The 17,937-nt window shown below is 30.4% G+C and overlaps 1 protein-coding gene across 2 annotated transcripts in view; it reads left to right on the top strand.

The window, feature by feature from the left end:
- The window catches only part of LOC148283165 (uncharacterized), a 334,091-nt gene that overhangs the window by 148,322 nt on the left and 167,832 nt on the right, over window positions 1–17,937 (top strand). For both annotated transcript variants that reach the window (XM_088223929.1, XM_088223930.1), the window contains exon 3: window positions 14,829–14,880. The gene's annotated coding sequence lies outside the window, so the exon portion shown is untranslated. The remainder of the gene's footprint in view (window positions 1–14,828; window positions 14,881–17,937) is intronic.

Raw genomic sequence — 17,937 nt, 5'->3', positions numbered from 1 at the left:
CGCTCTGTTCAATGAAAACGAGTGGTGAGCGTCCTGTGGCAGTTACCGCGGCCCAAACCACCACTGGTGCAGGCGCTTGCTTTTGCCGAGCAATTCGCTGGTCTAAATTGTCTTTTAATTTACACTGTAAACATACACGATCTTTTTGTTTGTTTACATATTGCTGGAAAGTAAACATTTTTTCATCAGAAAAGATTAAAGTGTTTTAATATCTTCGCTCTTTCTTAGCGAACTGCCTTTTGTGCAGGCGTTAAATATTGCATTGTTTGTATTTTGTGGGGGTTCAACTGTAGTTAATTTTTTAATATGCATCTTATGGTACGAACAGACACATTGAGATTTTTTGCCAATTGAACTGCGCTTTGTCGTGGATTACGTTGAATTCTGGCCTTCACCTTACAAACCATTTTTGTAATGTTGCTGTTTTTGGATGTCCACCTCCATGGCGTTTTTTTATGCTACCAGTATTATTGTAACGTGAAATGGTCCAATATATAAACATTTTGTTCACATGTTAATGTCGTAACTCATCAATAATGGCTGTGCAATTTCCCAGCCAAACACAGAGCAATAACACTGTAGAGTTTGAATTCTATTTTGGTAACTCTTTTTAACTGAGACACAAAACGATATGCTTATATGGAGTTATTAACAATTCAACAGACTGACACGTGTCAAAACATAAGCGTACTGTCATTAGCTGTTTGGTTTCTACAAGAGCGTGAAGTTGGTAACACTTCGAGCGCCTACCCCTGTAAATACATTTATTTTTAATGTTCAGAAATAGTTAAAAAAAATAAGAATGGAAAGAAAGGGAGGAAAAAGTGACCATTACAATGAACATCGTATAATGGGTTACATCAAAATATTGTTTGATTACTGATTAAAGGTACATTATTTTTCAAAGCCTCCCTAATGTGAATTATTTGCCTACTATTTACTTTTAACCCTTCATTAATTATTCATATTCTGTACAACTCAATGGTTCGGACCATCGGATCAAGCTTGAGATTGCCTCGGTTATATGGAGTTCGCACAATGCGAGACATTTCCACATGTTGGAGAGGATTCAGAAAAACATTCTAAGGAATCTCTACATAAGAGAACATGGTAGTTATCTGCAGCTCTATCCCACTGCATTTCTCTTGGACATGTGTGGAACCAACAGTTTGCAATTTAGAAGGGATGGGTTCACATTGACACATTTTTCAGATTGATAAGATGTTTTATCGAAAACTCAGCCATTTTAAAGATAATATTTTTTTATGTTTCTGATGATTATCTCCGACAGCGTCAGCAAAGACCGTTTTATCTTCCGGCCTCCAAAACTGACCTGCCTCTGGTTATGCTGATTAGAAGAGCAATCAAGCAGCTGAACATTATCATTTTGGAGATCGACATCTTTGACATCTGTGAAACTATGTTTAAGAAGCACGAGGCTCGCACAGACACATGTATATTTTATAGGCCCAAAGATTTTTAATTCTTTTTTTACTAATAATATTTCATTGATTCCAAACTTTCACAATTTTCCTTCTTTTAAAAAACATGCACTATCCTGGATTCAAACTAAAGATATGAACTCTTTTTTTCTATGATTTATTTTGTTGCCCTTTAATAATAAGAAATATTTTTGTGTTTTTTATTTCCCTCCTATTTCCTATTTTTGATTTCTTTTTTAATTACTATAAAAAAAATACCATATTAGCTTTTACAGAATATTTTATTTTTTCTTTCTTATGTTATACAAAAATATGATAAATGTCCATTATTTATTATAGAAGCAAAAATTCATTACCATTTTCTTGTATACCCACGAACAGGCCATGCCTTTGTGGGATTTTTTGTTTACTATTTTTCTATTAATATGTATTTCATTGATATGTAATTATGCTTTATTTTTTTAATACTCTGTTTTATTATTATGTTTATTGTAAATAAAAAAAAAACTTTTGCTATTGGAGAGTATTATACCTCAATAATGTCTAACTGTTATTTGAAAGTTCGTGGTTTGATATTATAGCCTAATGTAACGCTTAAAATATTTTGTTATTTGTAATGTTATTTTGGTATTATAAATCAAGAAAAATTTCTCTTGCATCTTTATTATAGTCATCATTAGATGATTTGCAAATTAAAATGTATTATTTTAAGACACCTAATGTGTTCTTTAACACGAATATAAAAATTTCTTAACATCCGTTACTTTAATGATAAAATGTATGAAGGAGATTAAGGAATCCGTTTTACCATTAGAAAAACAAAAGTGCAATTAAACTTGCAATTAAATTTTAATTGCTTCAAAACATTTATACATAGATGAGAACTTTAAAAATCGAGCTTAAAAAGCTTTTAAAGAATTAACAATCTTGAGTTACGAATTACGAACTTGCGTATAGATTTTATCGGAATAATTGTTTCACTTTGAAATTTCGCACGTCATGTACGTGATTTTAGTTAAACACGTACAACACACATTAAAACTAAATTCAAAATATTGGATGTTGAAGGAAATAAATTTTATAAAACGCTAACATTTTAATGCTTTTGTATAATGCCATGCCTGAACATCGCACAATACGGAAGACTAACAACGTGATTTGCTATAAAAACATTATAAAAGAAGAACGCAAGAATCATTTTCTTTTTCACGCCGACGGCCTCCAAATGTTGGTATTTGGCACCACTTTGTCATAGTAATATTTATTTATTCTTTTGAAAATAAATATTTGTGTTCTTATGATTTACTTGAATATTTCAACTTTGGGAGCTGTTTTCAACGAGTAGTATATAACTCACTATTAGAACATAGGAATCAAGTCGTGGTAGAGTGGGGTTCGATTCACGAGCCTCTGATACACGAGTTCGAGACACTGGACCCAGTTTCCAATCGGATTAAAGGATACAGTTTTGTGTGTAAAATAAAAGTTTATTTTTCTGTAAAGAAATCCTGCATAAACAAACATTCAATGCGTCTACTGACACTATAATTAGGCTCGCAAACTAAAATGTTATGTGCTTTTGACTTGATGGCTGCTCTCGGGTAAAATTCTTGAGGACGTAAAATATTGATTTTAAAAGGTTTTTGTTATTGAACTGGCACCCAAAGAGTAAGACTGATCACCTTACCTTCATGTATAAGAGAACCGAACTACTCTGCGTTCGGTTTACTAATTCAGAGCTGTACTCACTAGAAGGTACAAAAAGGGGATGATCTACACCACCCAATATATATATAGTTTCCTATTTACTACAGAATACGGACAAACAAATAATGGTGTTGTAATAATATCTTAGTTAATCTTTGATTTGTAAATCTGCCTCCTTGGATCATAAGCGTTTTGATTAATCGGTTATTTTTTAATTTTTGCATGTAGGTTATGAAATAAATAAAATTTCCCTACAACCGTAAATATCTCGTTGTACCTGTGAATTTCGCCTCAATAAGTTTCCCTTAATAATTCCTCACAGAATCATGCCTTTAATACCCGACCCTGAGTTGCCGCTACCGGCTTATACCGCCCGAGTATTGGAATAAATATAATTGCGAACAAACACCTAGCCATCGACACGAGGGTAGTCCCCTGGCCTTACCCGCGATCAAATCTTACCTGAGGGGAGGGATGAACAAATAAACAGAACTTTTGTATTTGTTGAAAAAATCCACTTTAGATATGAAAAGGGTCCTGGGAATTATTTATGTTTGTTCACAATTAAGTAACAACTGTCAAAAATTCTTATATTTATACGTTGTAATTGCATCTGAACGGTTTAGTAAAAAGATTTTTTTATTTTTTTTTCATTTGAATTTTTTTGTTTTTTTACAATTAACATGAGTGATAAAACAGAGTGTTCAAAAAACAAAGCATAGTTACATAGCAATAAACTACATATAGATAGTAAAAATAGTACATAAAAAATCCCACAAAGGCATGGCCTGTTCGTGGGTTTACAAGAAAATGTTAATGAATTTTTGCTCTTATAATAAATAATGAACAGTTATAATATTTTTGTGTAACATAAGAAAGAAAAAATAAAATATTCTGTTAAAGATAATATGTTTTTTTTTTTATAGTAATTAAAAAAGGAAATAAAAATATTGAAAAGAAAACACAAAAATATTCCTTATTATTAAAGTGCAACAAAATAAATCATAGAAAAAAAGAGCTCATGTCTTTAGTTTAAATCCAGGATAGTGCATGTAATTTAAAAGAAGGAAAATTTTGACAGTTAGGAATCAATGAAATATTATAAGTAAAAAGAGAAGAAAATATTTTTGGGCCTATAAAATACGCATGTCTCTGTGCGAGCCTCGTTTTACAATGTGGTATTTCAAACACGCGATTCCTTCTTTGACTTAATCTATTTGAATTACTTGTAAATAAATTTTGGTTCTAAAATATGTATTTTAAACATTGAAAACAATATATTAGTCTTAGATCTTAAAGTTATATCTCAATAGATATGACGTTATTATTGTCTGGAGTATGAAACCGTCACCTCCCCTTGTAGGATGGCGATGAATTTCGTTATTACGCTGTACACAACTAAACATGTATTCCGGCAAAAAAATATTTTTAAATTTAAATATTAAAACTGAAGTATTTAAAATTACTCTTTGCTTTACCGAAACCATGTTCAGTACCGTCAGCATTTGTTGAATTTTTGCATATCTTCCACATCTCAATATTGTCCTCATTCCCCTATTGTGAGATTTCTGCATGACATTATATTGATTTTTATTGCTCAGAGAGAGAATACTACAACAATAATTTAAATTCGGCAAAACGATTGCCTCAAAAATTAATCTAGTACCAAAAGCGAGATTTTTTCTTATTTTATTTAAAATTTTTACCTTTTTTAGAAATTTTGTTGATATACTCAAAATATAATGTAAACTTCTGTTCACTGTACTCCAAAAGTCCTAACGCTCCACTATCCCTTCGTAAAAAATAACGTTTATCAGATCATGGCTTACCACACTGTCCATATTCTCAAAGTATCCTGTTTATTTCGGTCTATAATACTTAGGAATATCTCATTATTTTTTAGCTCATACTGTGCCTATTCGGCTTGACTGTGGAATCATCTCCCATCCACCATCAAAGACATTAAAAAAAACATTCTAAAGGACTTCATAAACTCTCCTCATACTCTTACTTAGTTTCCTTATTTCTAATTAGACTATTATTATTTGAGTATACATGTGTGTTAATTTATTTATATTCACATATCGCTAGTTCTTTTATATTTCGCATGCGTGTTGGAACTTAAAAAATAATAAGACAATTTATTTGATGTTTGCTCAAAACTAAAAGCTAATGGCTCAAAAAATCATAAAAGTATAACGGATCTTAAATATTGCCACCTAAGTTATTATTCTACGTAGACATAGTGTGTTCTTTGTAGAATAATAACTGAAGTGCTGATGAGGCGCGTATTAAAAATGCAAAGTTCTGTAGAACTCAACGCCAAATTTAGCAGATTTAAAGTTCTGAGAGACCATTAATGTTATTCTCCGGAGACAAATAACACAAATCACTTGAAAACTGGTGCAAACGACTGCGTAAACAGTCCTAGAATTTTTGATGGCTCTAAGAACTTTTTCGAAACTCACCAATGGCCCTTAGATTAATTATGACACTAACAGATTTAAGAAAAATGACAATGTGGAAATATATTCAAATCAATCAACAAGTAATGAAAAAGACACGTAACTAGCGCAAAAAAATAGCATTTCTGTAGAAATAAATGCTTCAGGAAAGCTTTAGGAGCTCCTACCCAGGGTGAGATTAATACAATAGGACTATATTGAGAGTTGAAGTGTATTTATTACATGTTAAATAAATAGTGTTCTGGAGAGAGTAACTGCATAATTTGACTTGAGTCACTGTGAACTGAACTGGACTAAATGACAAAACGGACTGTATTAACTGCATATTATAGTTACATGTTGTTACTGAAGATGTTATCACTTACATATATATTGTTCAGTGTTCATTTGACTTCATAATGAGGTTTAAAGACTAAATACTAATTCCGTGTTTCTCATCGATTTTTACATCCGCTCGTATCAACAGTTTGTTAATAGTCAATTTAATGTTTTGATAATTAATTGCATACATACAGGAAATGTTTACATTTTCCTTAATACGATTGTTGGTGCTGATACTAGTATTTGATTTCCGAGAGACTCCGTGGGTAATTGCCTCCCGTGATTTTATTCTTTAACGGATCCAACCCGATTCTAAAAATTGAAAACACTCATCTAGGGTTTAGTTTTTTTTTAGATATGTTATTTCGCTAGAAACATATAAACACATAACTTTTAACATTGTAATTAATCCCCCCAACGCCAGCTCTCTAAAAGAAGCCAACAGCTTTAAATTCATATTCACTAAATTTCTAAAGTGATAAAAAATTGCATCGCTTGCAGAATTACGGTAGCAAACACAACTGCTAAAATAAACAATTAAAATCTAAATACAAACTAATATTAAAAGTAAACTATAATACGCACATAGACTAACAATGATCTGACTCCACAAGTTTTGGGATATTCATTATTTTGAAGAATGCATGGTCATCGGTCTAAGGGCCAACTGCATTGTTTTTTTTTTCTTCCTCGTATCATGACAGGTACCTCTGACATTGACGATTACTTGGGAGAAAGTATCGGTGGTTTTACTTTTATTTTATCAATTTAAACACTTTATATACATGTACAGTTTATAAACGTATAAGGGTGGGCATATTGCCTTAAGGAAATTTCTTCCTACCTACGTAAACCATGCGATATGAAAAATTAAGTAGTATATGGACATGTTTTAGGTACATTGGAATATTTTAATTACTAACCAAACAAATATATATTGTTTTTTTTTTAGAAACTAACTAAATATCTACACTATACTATGAAGAGAAGAGAGGGTACAAACTCAAATATTTACAAAGTGAAATTTCAATCGTGATTTAAATGTGAATATAAGGGACGTCTCTAACATTATGAACAGATTATTCCACAATCGAGTAGCTACAACGGTGAAAAAGGAAGCGAAAAATTAAAGCAATGAATGTGTATTGAAAGCGTTCTCTCGTTACTATAGCAAAGAAATAGCCCGTACTGTGATAGAGGTTGAAAAAGTTTTCTTAGATAAACAGGTAAAGTTGGATTATTTAAAACATTAGGGGGAACTCATAGTATTGAACTGTTTCTTCTATGCTTGATGCTGGGCCAAATTTAGCTTTTTTTTTATTAATATATTTCATAAATGGTGTATGTTTTTTTTTATTCTATACAAATCTAATTTTATATATCTAGTAAATGTTATAACTGTTACTCTCCAAAAAAAGAGACTAACTGTTGTGCTTGGAGAGTGACTTACACTGTTATAGTTGTTTATTTATTAGAGTTTATATAATTCTGAATATATGAGAACATGTGAAAAAATTTAAATTTATCGGATATACAAAGAAAAACACGAAATTATACTACATTCATACTAATTAAAGTTGAATGCAATTTATACGCTTTTTGAAAAAAAATATTTAGATTTAGCTGCAATTTAATTATTGATATATTAGTTTTAATAGTTTTCAGTTTATTGAGGAGATTATTGTAATTTTTGATACCTTTGAAGACAAAGCTATTTTGACCTTGACTTGTGTGGAATTTAAGGATTTTAATATTATTTTGGTATCTGAGTGACATATTCATCTCAAATTCTTTTATTATATAGCTTATCTTGATCATTTGTTTAAAAAAGCTAAAATCATCAGTTTGGGAATGCCAGTCCCTGACACATAAAATATTGCAGAACAAAACACCCTTTAAAATAATATTTTACGATGACGTTGCTAGAAATTGAATTTGAGACCTTTACCATGTTTGACGAATACGCAAATTACTACTCTATGGGGCGGCTTAATTCCACTCCCCTGTCATGAAGTATTTTTACATGAAACCAGCCATTGAGTCAAAAACACTCGTCCAAGGCGCATATTTGAATTAAAAGTAACGGAGTTTACCACTCTAATTGTAAAAAAAATAAACTTGATTTTTAAATAAAGAAAGCAAAATGTTCATGGAACTTTTCATTTAAAACGTTTTCTAAAATCGATTATACTTTAATCTCATTTAATATCGACGATAATTTTGTTTACTTCTAATTTAAATTATGTAATTGGGGCTCAAAATTCCGTTTTTATTTTACAAACATAACTAGATTTCTCGTCAGAAAAATATACGTTTTACATAAAACATCTGATTATTCATAGTAGACTTAGACCACTGTTATTCTTTGTTCCTCGTGTAAAGCACAAACTACCCCCCTACCTCTTTACACTCTAAGAAACTCTCGTGAAAACTTTAAAATACCAGTTTGCCCTATATTTGCGTGGACCAAGAATGTTCAGTTAAACGGCAAAGATTTGCAAATTTCGTATAAAAAAAAAAGAAACGTTTTAAATAATCTTTAATTAAGAAGCTTTGCTAAGCTTTGGGTAAATTTTTGATCAATTCCTATACTATCAACGCTTATACAAATTATGAAATTCTTGCACAATGAGTCATAAAAAAATTGACTTTAAATTACAGTTAAAAGTTAACAAAAGTTTTATTTAATTACCTATAAATTATTTATTTTATTTGGGTTCAATTACTGTCATCGTCAATGTTATTCATTTATAAGAATCCAGAATATTCAGTATGTCCAAATGTTTGTAGAAATGGCTGGATTTCACTCCCTTCTTTTTATCTTTTATCTCTCCAACGGACGTTGAAAATCATAATTTCACTCCCTAGAGAGACAAAAATGAAATTGAATATGTTGGGCAAATGCTTCAACCACGAGGCAGGCATATCTCTACTTAATTTCCTTTTTCAGTATTTTTAATTAAGTGTAGCCATCGAGTCAAAAACACTTGTCCAGGGTTGCGGATCTTTTTCACACATATAAACAAATAAATTATTTTTTTCAAGGGTTTATGGAAAATAATCATTTGAATAAAATAAAAAAATTGATTTGAATTATAGTCATAGAAATAAAAGACAAGTAATTTACAAATTAGTCAAAAGATTAAAGTATCACTCATCTTTTATTTTTACAATAAATAACAATGAACTTCCATCAAGAATTTTTACTTACAAACTTAAATGTTTTAGATATGATTTAAAAAAGTGCACTGATATGATTTGGTCACAAATAGATGGCAAAACAATGGTAAAACAGATACATATGTCGAGAATGAATGGTAACGCAGGACGTGGACGACTATGAAATAGATAGCATGATCAGATAAACTTATTTTCTAGTTAGCTAGAGCTACCTCTTAATATAAAAATGCACCTTTCCTGGCCACTTTCACGAAACGTCTGAAACATTACTTTGTATTCTTAGAATCCTAACCTCCATTCATTCAATAGTTTTATTTTTATTTTTTATTATTTGCTTTCTTTTCTTGGTTTTTCTTTCTCTCTTCCAAACTCATTACCTGATTACACATTCCTGATAATTCAATATGATATATAATACAATGTACTTTTATTTAACTATGTTTGAGTATGTCCAAATGCTTGCAGTCTGGCTGAATTTTCTCCCTAGGGAGTTGTTCATATTTAAATTTATTTCAACAGAGATGGAAAACATTTTTGAGAAGGGAATATGGAAGTCTAGGCATTTATAGGGCTTATGATATACTAAATAGTAAAAACAACTATACCTCAAATAAATTTATTTGATGTATCTGTAAAAAATATAATGGACTGAGTATTAATGTAGACATTTTCAACTGCACGTTGCATTTGTACAAAAAATTTCTTCATGGAGTTGATTATTTGGGATAATTGCTATCTTAATACATCTTAAGTGGTTTATACTATTTATGTGTATCGCATGTCATATATGTGTTTGTCTATGTTTTATATGTAGATGCATATATATATATATATATATATATATATATATATATATATATATATATATATATATACGTATGTATACGTATGCGTTCATATATGTATGCATGGATGGCTCGGAGTGTGCATTCGGTATTTTTTTATTTGTTACCAATAATAACCTCCATGTAAAACGCAAAGGTTAATTGTAAAATCATTCTTTTCTCGCTAGGGTTTTTTTTTTGTCACATTTAATGTTTATATCTTTTACATTATTAATGAAAACTTAATTGGTTTTTTTATGTTTGAAAATCTTTGTTTTTAATACTTGTTTTGTATGACTGTATGTTTTCTGAATAGAATTAAATAAATTATTGTTTTTTATAATTTATTGTACAAAAATATGTATTCAATTTATTTTCTCTGTATGCTTTGGACTTCAATCCGTTCGTGTACAGGCGAACTGTCCACTGGCAGAGTTTACCTAGCAGTTCCATACATTTCCTCCCCAACTGGATGTATAATATTGACACGACAGTATTGTTGGACATACCCGAGTGTACAGTGTTATGTGAATATTGAATTGGCGTATCCAATATTGATTCCCAAGCATAAATTCCTCTTTGGTGGCAACGTTTGCTGTCATCGCACTGCCAAAAATAGCAACCAATATGTTATTTTTATGTCTTTATAAATAACGGAGCGATAATCGATTGCGTGTACGTACTAGCATATTTTTATAATGGAAAGCGGCTTGTTGATGAATGTTGATGATTCGGATAAAGTGGTATTTGAGAGTGAATAATGTGTAACTCGAGTCATTTACATCACAAAATGTTAACAGAAGCAATTTTACCTGTTAAAAGCCGTTTGTTTTTTTATTTTTTTGAAACAGGTATAAGCTAACATTAACACAAAAAAAACTCACAAAGACATGGCTTGTGTGTGGAGGGTAAACATTTTATTTCAAACTAGCTGACCCGACAGACGTTGTCCTGCCCGAACGTTAGCTTGCCTTGGAAAAAGATTTTTAATTGATAAGTAGGTACCTAGGTACTTATTTGTGATTGAATTCCAAAACTAAAAATTGTTAATATTCAAATATAAAATTTAAGTAGGTACTTGTTTATGGTTGGATTCTAAAACATAGATAAATATTTTTTCAAATATGGCATTCTTTTTGCAAACGTCAAACTCTGGTCTTCTCCCCAACAGAGGGGTGTACTTATATGGGAATACGATTTTAAAAGATGTATTGATTTTATTATTATTTTAGTATTACCAAAAATCTAGTGAAGAGAAATAAATGGATAGAAATTATAAGAAATTTAAGGAAAGAATCTGATCAAGATCCACAAAAACAAATGCTGTTTGTGAACATAAAAAAACAAACTTCTTCAATTTTTTTGTCAATGCATTTTCCTCGAATGCAACCCTGGTAGATGAATGAATAAAAAAATTATGGTCTTTCCTTTTTTACACGTTACATTGCAGATTTTAATATCTACGAAAACTCACAGCTCAAATATCTACATTTCTCTAAAAACCGCGCCTAAATCGGTTAAGCCGTTTAGAAGGAGTTCAGTGAAATCACACGTACCGAGGAATTATATATATAAAGATTGAAATAAACGCTACTGGAAGAAAACGATAGATATAAAAAAGTTTAAAAAATCGGTGTCAATATTAGAACACATATTTTCTGTTGCTAAAGATAAAAAATATATTTGTTAAAGGTATATTTAATTCATTAAAAAAAAAGCCATTCTAATCTGCTTTTTCTATCCATAATTTCAACAAAAATTTAAATCGAAACAAATATAAATAATTAATCTCTTTCATATTATTTTTCTTACAAATGCATTAAATAGTCTTGGCTACAAAAAAATCATGTCTTTGCCCGAGTCTAGATTTACAATAAGGGATTTTAAGTAAAGGGTTCAATCTTTAACTAGATTTAATAAAAATTTTAGGAAATAAATGTTGGCGCCTAAAAACATACTTATTTATGCTTACACGTGAACAATACAACATTGTTCCGTGCAAGTATTAAATTGTATTATATTTCAATTTGTATTGTATATATTGGCATTGTTTCGAGACAATGTCATGGAGATCGGCAGGCTATCTCCAAGAGAGAAAAAAAATGTAGTTCGTCTTTAAACAATTCCAAAACATCTAGGTATAAAATTGATAATATTTTCCGTGAACTCGCTCGTAATAAATGCCGTCGTGTATTCATTCCCGCAGCGCTCACGTGTGAACTGCGGCCGACTTTTCGTGTTGTCCCTGCGTTCTGTCATACGCGTTTGTGGCAGTTCGCGGCGTTGGGACAAAACAATATTGTCCTAAATGTGTATTGTCCACGTGTTAACGATAAGTATAGCTTAATCGTTGCTGAGTTTTCGTCGAAAAGGATTAATTTTAATTTTATTTATTTATTCACTATCCTGTAATTTACAATTTTGGAGACATAATTCCCAAACTTCATGAGACCAAATTCCTGTGTTGAGATGGAACGAATACTGAACTCAAAAAAACCCAGAAAATAATATTTAAAATAAAAAAAAACGCAATTAAAAATATCTTATGACACTTCAATATAAATAGAACAAACAAAGAGAACATTTGATGTACATTAAACAAAATTTGTTGCAACAGAGAGGGAAAATATTTTGAAAAGGGAATATGGAAGTCTGTGTCTGTGAATATGGAAGTCTGTGAAATGCCTACATTTGCAAGGCCTATGACCTGTCATTGGTTGGTTTAAGTGGTCACTCTACACACTGTGTAAGATTCACCATTCAGCCTATATTTGAACATTCACATTTACTCAACTCTTCCATCTGTTGACTTGTGTGAAGTAAAAGAGCTGAAACTTTTATCATGTAGGTGAGATTTATCCGGCTGAACCAATTCGCCTACTAGGCAACGCCTGAAAACAATTTTCTTCCAATTAATTTTAATTTTTAAATTCTTCTAATATAGACAGAATGGTGAATGTTACAAAGTGTGTAAAGTAGCCCCTTAAACCAGCCAATGACAGGTTGTAAGTTCTGTAAATGCCTAGACTTTTATATGCCCTTCTCAAAACGTTTTCCCTCTCCGTTGCAACCAATTTAGATTTACCTAACTCTCTAGGGAGGAAATTCAGCATACCTGCAATTATTTGGACAAATTAAAAACATTGCTGTACATTAAACAAACTCAAATATTTTAAAAATCATTAAGGAGCTTGCTTGCATGAAAAGAGTTAGGTTTTAACCACCCGTTTTGACAAAAACGTAACAATTATTTTAACAATATCTTTAGTTTGTTCAAATGTTTGTAGACTAGGGTTGGAATTTACTTCCAAGGTTGAAATGTTACAGCACATATGGAAAACGGTTCAAATCCTGAATTCGTAACGTTACATGTATGCACATATATCGATAAAAATAACATGCATCACCTGTGAGGATTGGCACTGTAAACGCATTGTATGATGTTATGTATGTCAAATTTCAAGGAAATTACGGTCATTTTTTATTGCAAGGCTTTAAATCAATATTATATGGCAATGATAACTGAGTTAAATGAAAAATATGCTGACTTATGTGTTATTTTTAGGGTTTTGTGAATCTCTGGAGATAGAGAAAGCCTTAACGGAATAATGCTTCTGTAGAAGGGATAGAAATAAATCAGCCTTGAAGAGGATTCATACAACTGTATCAAGGCATTTATGGCTAAGTCCTTCATAAATATCCGTTCATCGCAGGGATTTATTGAGACTTATCGGAAAATTTACATAAGATAAAACCTTAAACTGATTTAGATCGTAAAACCTCATTTGAAATATTTTAAACCACATTTGTCGGGGTGGCTAAGGACGGCACATTATTTATAAAATGACATTAATTTATTTATTAGTTCTAATATAAAATTGTTGTATTGCGTAGTTTTTTCTCAGACTGTGTCATATATAAATAAATATTATATCATCCATAATTATTTCTAGAAGGAATGCTGGATTAAAACACCCTTGAATCTTGTCGTGAAATGTTTTTTGGGAACATTTCTATTTTGCTCGAATTTTGACAGCTTTCTGAAATTATAGGTATATGATCCAAATACACTGAAAAAGATCTGTTTGTATGTTCCCAATAATTATACTAGAATGAGATCACGCGCACTGTTTTACACACCCAAAAGCCGCACAAATGAAAGTCGGAATTCACGCATTATTAAGGCAATTTGCTTGCTGAATACGGCTTCTGCGGATAATATGGATCTAATTTTCTGTACATATCGGCAGTTCAGCAGCTATTAGCTTTCTATAAATAAATTTATATCTTTTCTTTACAGTCTGAATTTCGTAATTGGTTGAACAGCCCGTAAAGTAATATTGACTACAACTTGTCAAATAAATAAACATTTCAGCTGAAAAATATGATGGAAAAATAAAAAAAGATATGGATGATCATACATATACAGCGTTTAAATTAACCACTTAATCTAGCTAATGATAAGTCATTAATCTTGTAAATACATAGAATTCAATTTTCCTTTCTCAAAAATGATCTCAATAACTGTTAAAAAATATCAATATTGTCGGGTTTCTGGCAAAAGATGGTAACTTCAAATTTTCGAATGAGTAGACTTCTCACAGTTTTCATAAATGGTATCAAATAATCATTTTTCAAAGAATAAATATAATAATTGTATATTTTATAAATATAAAAAACTACGTTTTATATTATTTAGCTTGCAATTTTATTTGAATTCGTGATTTGGGAGCTTTTAGCTTTTAGCAATATATCACAACTAGTCAAATCTATTTACCAACTTGTGCCAGAAACCCAACGAACGTACCTACATCTTTTTAGTAGGTATCCAATAAAAAAAGTTTTCTATAAAATTCAAAATAATAATATGTTTTTTTCGTTTGTTTCAGATTGGTGTTATTTTATGTGCTGAAGGCAGTGCTAAAATATCTCCTGTAAAAGGTAATATTTTTCAAATTATATTATAATATAATTAACCTTTCCTGTATGTTTGATTAAAAAATATGTGTACAAGGATATTTACATTCTTTTACTCAAGAATGTTTAAAATGATTTTTTTTTTAAATATGTATACGAGCTAAACCCGGCAATGCTTTGCTTTTGCTAGTTTTGAGTACATTAAATTAACTCAATAGAATATTTGATATCAATTATTTTATTTAGTTAATATTCGATATGTATATCTGCATTGTTATTTTTGTGTTTAGGATAACATAAGTTGTGAGGATGTGTGGTGACCAGAAATTTTAATAAATAGGTATTTGAATCTAGTTTTCCTGTCACTGTCTTGAAGATGCCTCCCTGATACATACTTTGCAAAAAAGACAACTACATTTTTAACCTTTTGAGCCTAACTAAAAAATACCAAATCGAGTTTAGTTTTCCCATTTTCTGCACCTCAAAACTATACCGATTTAGTTTTATTTTTTTAAACAGAGTACTAAAATGAAATTTTCTGTATCGGTACCTTTTGTGTTTTTCAAAAATACTAATCACATTTGTATAGCGTGTGCCCAAAGACCGCGGATAAAACTGGACGTAAATATGAGTTTTGGATGGTTCTCGTTCGTCTATATGTATTGACTGAACTCATGCCAAACGGTCAATTATGGCCAACGCGTATTCAGTTGTCCTTTAACCGCCTGCCGGTTTTGACGTGAACTTGACATTTTATATTTAATAAAATTCAGTAAACCAAATACTCTCGGAAAGATCCAAATCAAAATGGAAAATAAAAGTAAGATACAATGTACGAGAAGAAAACTAAATATAATTAACTTAAATTTATGGTAAAAAGTGAGATTCAAGATATTTTTTGATTTGTGAATCATTCGTATTAAAACCAACAATATTTCCAACCTATTAATAAAAAAAATTGTATTTGACGTTGGTTTGACAGGTTTTTTCCAGAAACAACATTTGTTGTCTTGTACGTCTTTGTGGTATATTTTATGTCTGTGCACCTGATGAGCGACTACGAGTATCACTTGTTAGTTCATCGGGATGAAAATAATTTAATATACATATTTTTTAATTAAAAATAATATTTTATGTACGGATATGTTTACATTATTCATTAAAGATAAAAAAACATTACTTCTAAAATGGATTTAATGCATTTAAATGTTTTTTTTTTAAAACTTTTTTTTATAAAGTACATACAATTGGTTGGTTCGTTATGGATAAATATTTGCCAACTAGGCGAATAACTGTTTTTTTTAAAATATTTATTGTAATTTTTTCTTACATTTATTTAATGAATGAGAATATATTGGTCAAGGTGGGGAATACCAAGTATGTACATTAATTTTATCGCAAAATAATTTATGACATGCATGGAAAAATGAGAACCAAAGGGGTTGAATTTTGGTTAAGAGTTCAAAAGAAAACGTTTCAGATGTTAATTGATTTATAAAAATAAAAAAAAATACTTACGGTTTCCTCAATCTTTCCTGAGTGAAAAATGAATAGTGTTTATGGTGACGTATACATCATAAATATGAGTTTTATGCAAATATGCACTTTGACAAAACTGCCTTAGTGTAGAATATCACCACTTGCACATGGCATCGTAAAATTTCCCATTAGACTTTTCTAAGTGCAATAAAATGTTACGATGCACTGAAGTTACACACGCGAATGCAAACGGCATGCGAACGTTAATAGTTAAATTTTCTATTTGCATAGGAGCTTAATAGAATTTGTTAAATATAAGATGAAAGAAGGCAATGTAATGAAAAGAACACCTGTTTAAAAAAAAAAAATAGTTATGATAATATTTTGGGTGTAAAAGCGACCACCTCTTCCTCGAAATTTTTGTAAGATATTTATAATTTAAAAAAAAAACTAATTTGGTGAAAACGTAATATTTCTGTACAATTTGGTGAAAACGTAATATTTCTGTACAATTTACTTCAAAATGTATAAAACATTTGTTCGTCAACTTCTGGAGTATGCCTACTAAATCTGGAGTCCCTATTTTAAAAAATACATAGATATGTTGGAGAAAGTCCAGAGAAGAGCCACTAAAGTGGTAGTTTCTCTAAGAAATAAATCATACGAGGACCGCTTAAGGAAGCTCGGGTTAAGTTCACTGGAAAAGCGGAAGCAGTGTGGTGACAAAATCTTAACCGATGAATATAATGTACCAAAGTTGAAATCAATGATCACTATGAATGAAAACTGCCATCTCAGAGGTCATTCATTGAAACTCAACACTACCTCCTTCTCATCCAACCCCAGGAAGAACTTCCTGACAAACCGAGTTGTGCAGAAATGGAATGCCTTCACGAGAAAGTGATAGGTGTTAGTTCAATAAATGTGTTTGAAAATCGCCTAGATGCACACATCAATTTATAATGTTCACTTGATAAAAGTAAAACTGAATGTAAAAAAAATAAAACATCAATTGTAAAATATCAAATAATGTAAAAAATATATAATAAAAACAAAAAACCGGCCGATGATTGGTTCTAAGCCCTGTAAAAACCTACATTTTCTTCGTATCAATTTGTGTTGAAATAACGAGGTACAAGGTTCGATTCCAAGCAAGTGGACGTGAAATACGTGTTTCAAAACTACATTTTATTGTTCTTGAACTAACACTTGAAATGTTAGAGTGATCACTTAACCTATTGTGTAACAAAAACTTTCCACTTAAAGTTTCCTGCATTTGAAATACTAATTTATTGCTTTTTACATTTTGTTTTTAGTATATACAGATAAAGAAGCAAACAGTAAAAAATACAAATTTTAAAAAATTATCCATCCATGTTCAATAATTCACTATTTGTCATTTACTTATAATATAAAAGATTTATCCTTTTTAGGTTACGATGAATATATAGTCACAATATTTTGTGACTGTACATTGTATTTCAAAAAATAAATTACATGAATAAACTCTCAATTTATGTGTTAAATCATAGTTTAGCAAAAATGCGTGATTCTGGATAATCGATTAGTCGTTTGCTTGGTTGGAACATCTAATGACCAAAG

This window comes from Micrasema longulum, unplaced genomic scaffold, assembly GCF_059751315.1.
Source record: "Micrasema longulum isolate JH-2025_06_02 unplaced genomic scaffold, ASM5975131v1 h1tg000259l, whole genome shotgun sequence".
Taxonomy (NCBI): Eukaryota; Metazoa; Arthropoda; class Insecta; order Trichoptera; family Brachycentridae; genus Micrasema; species Micrasema longulum.
This window is presented reverse-complemented; position numbering and strand designations above follow the sequence as displayed.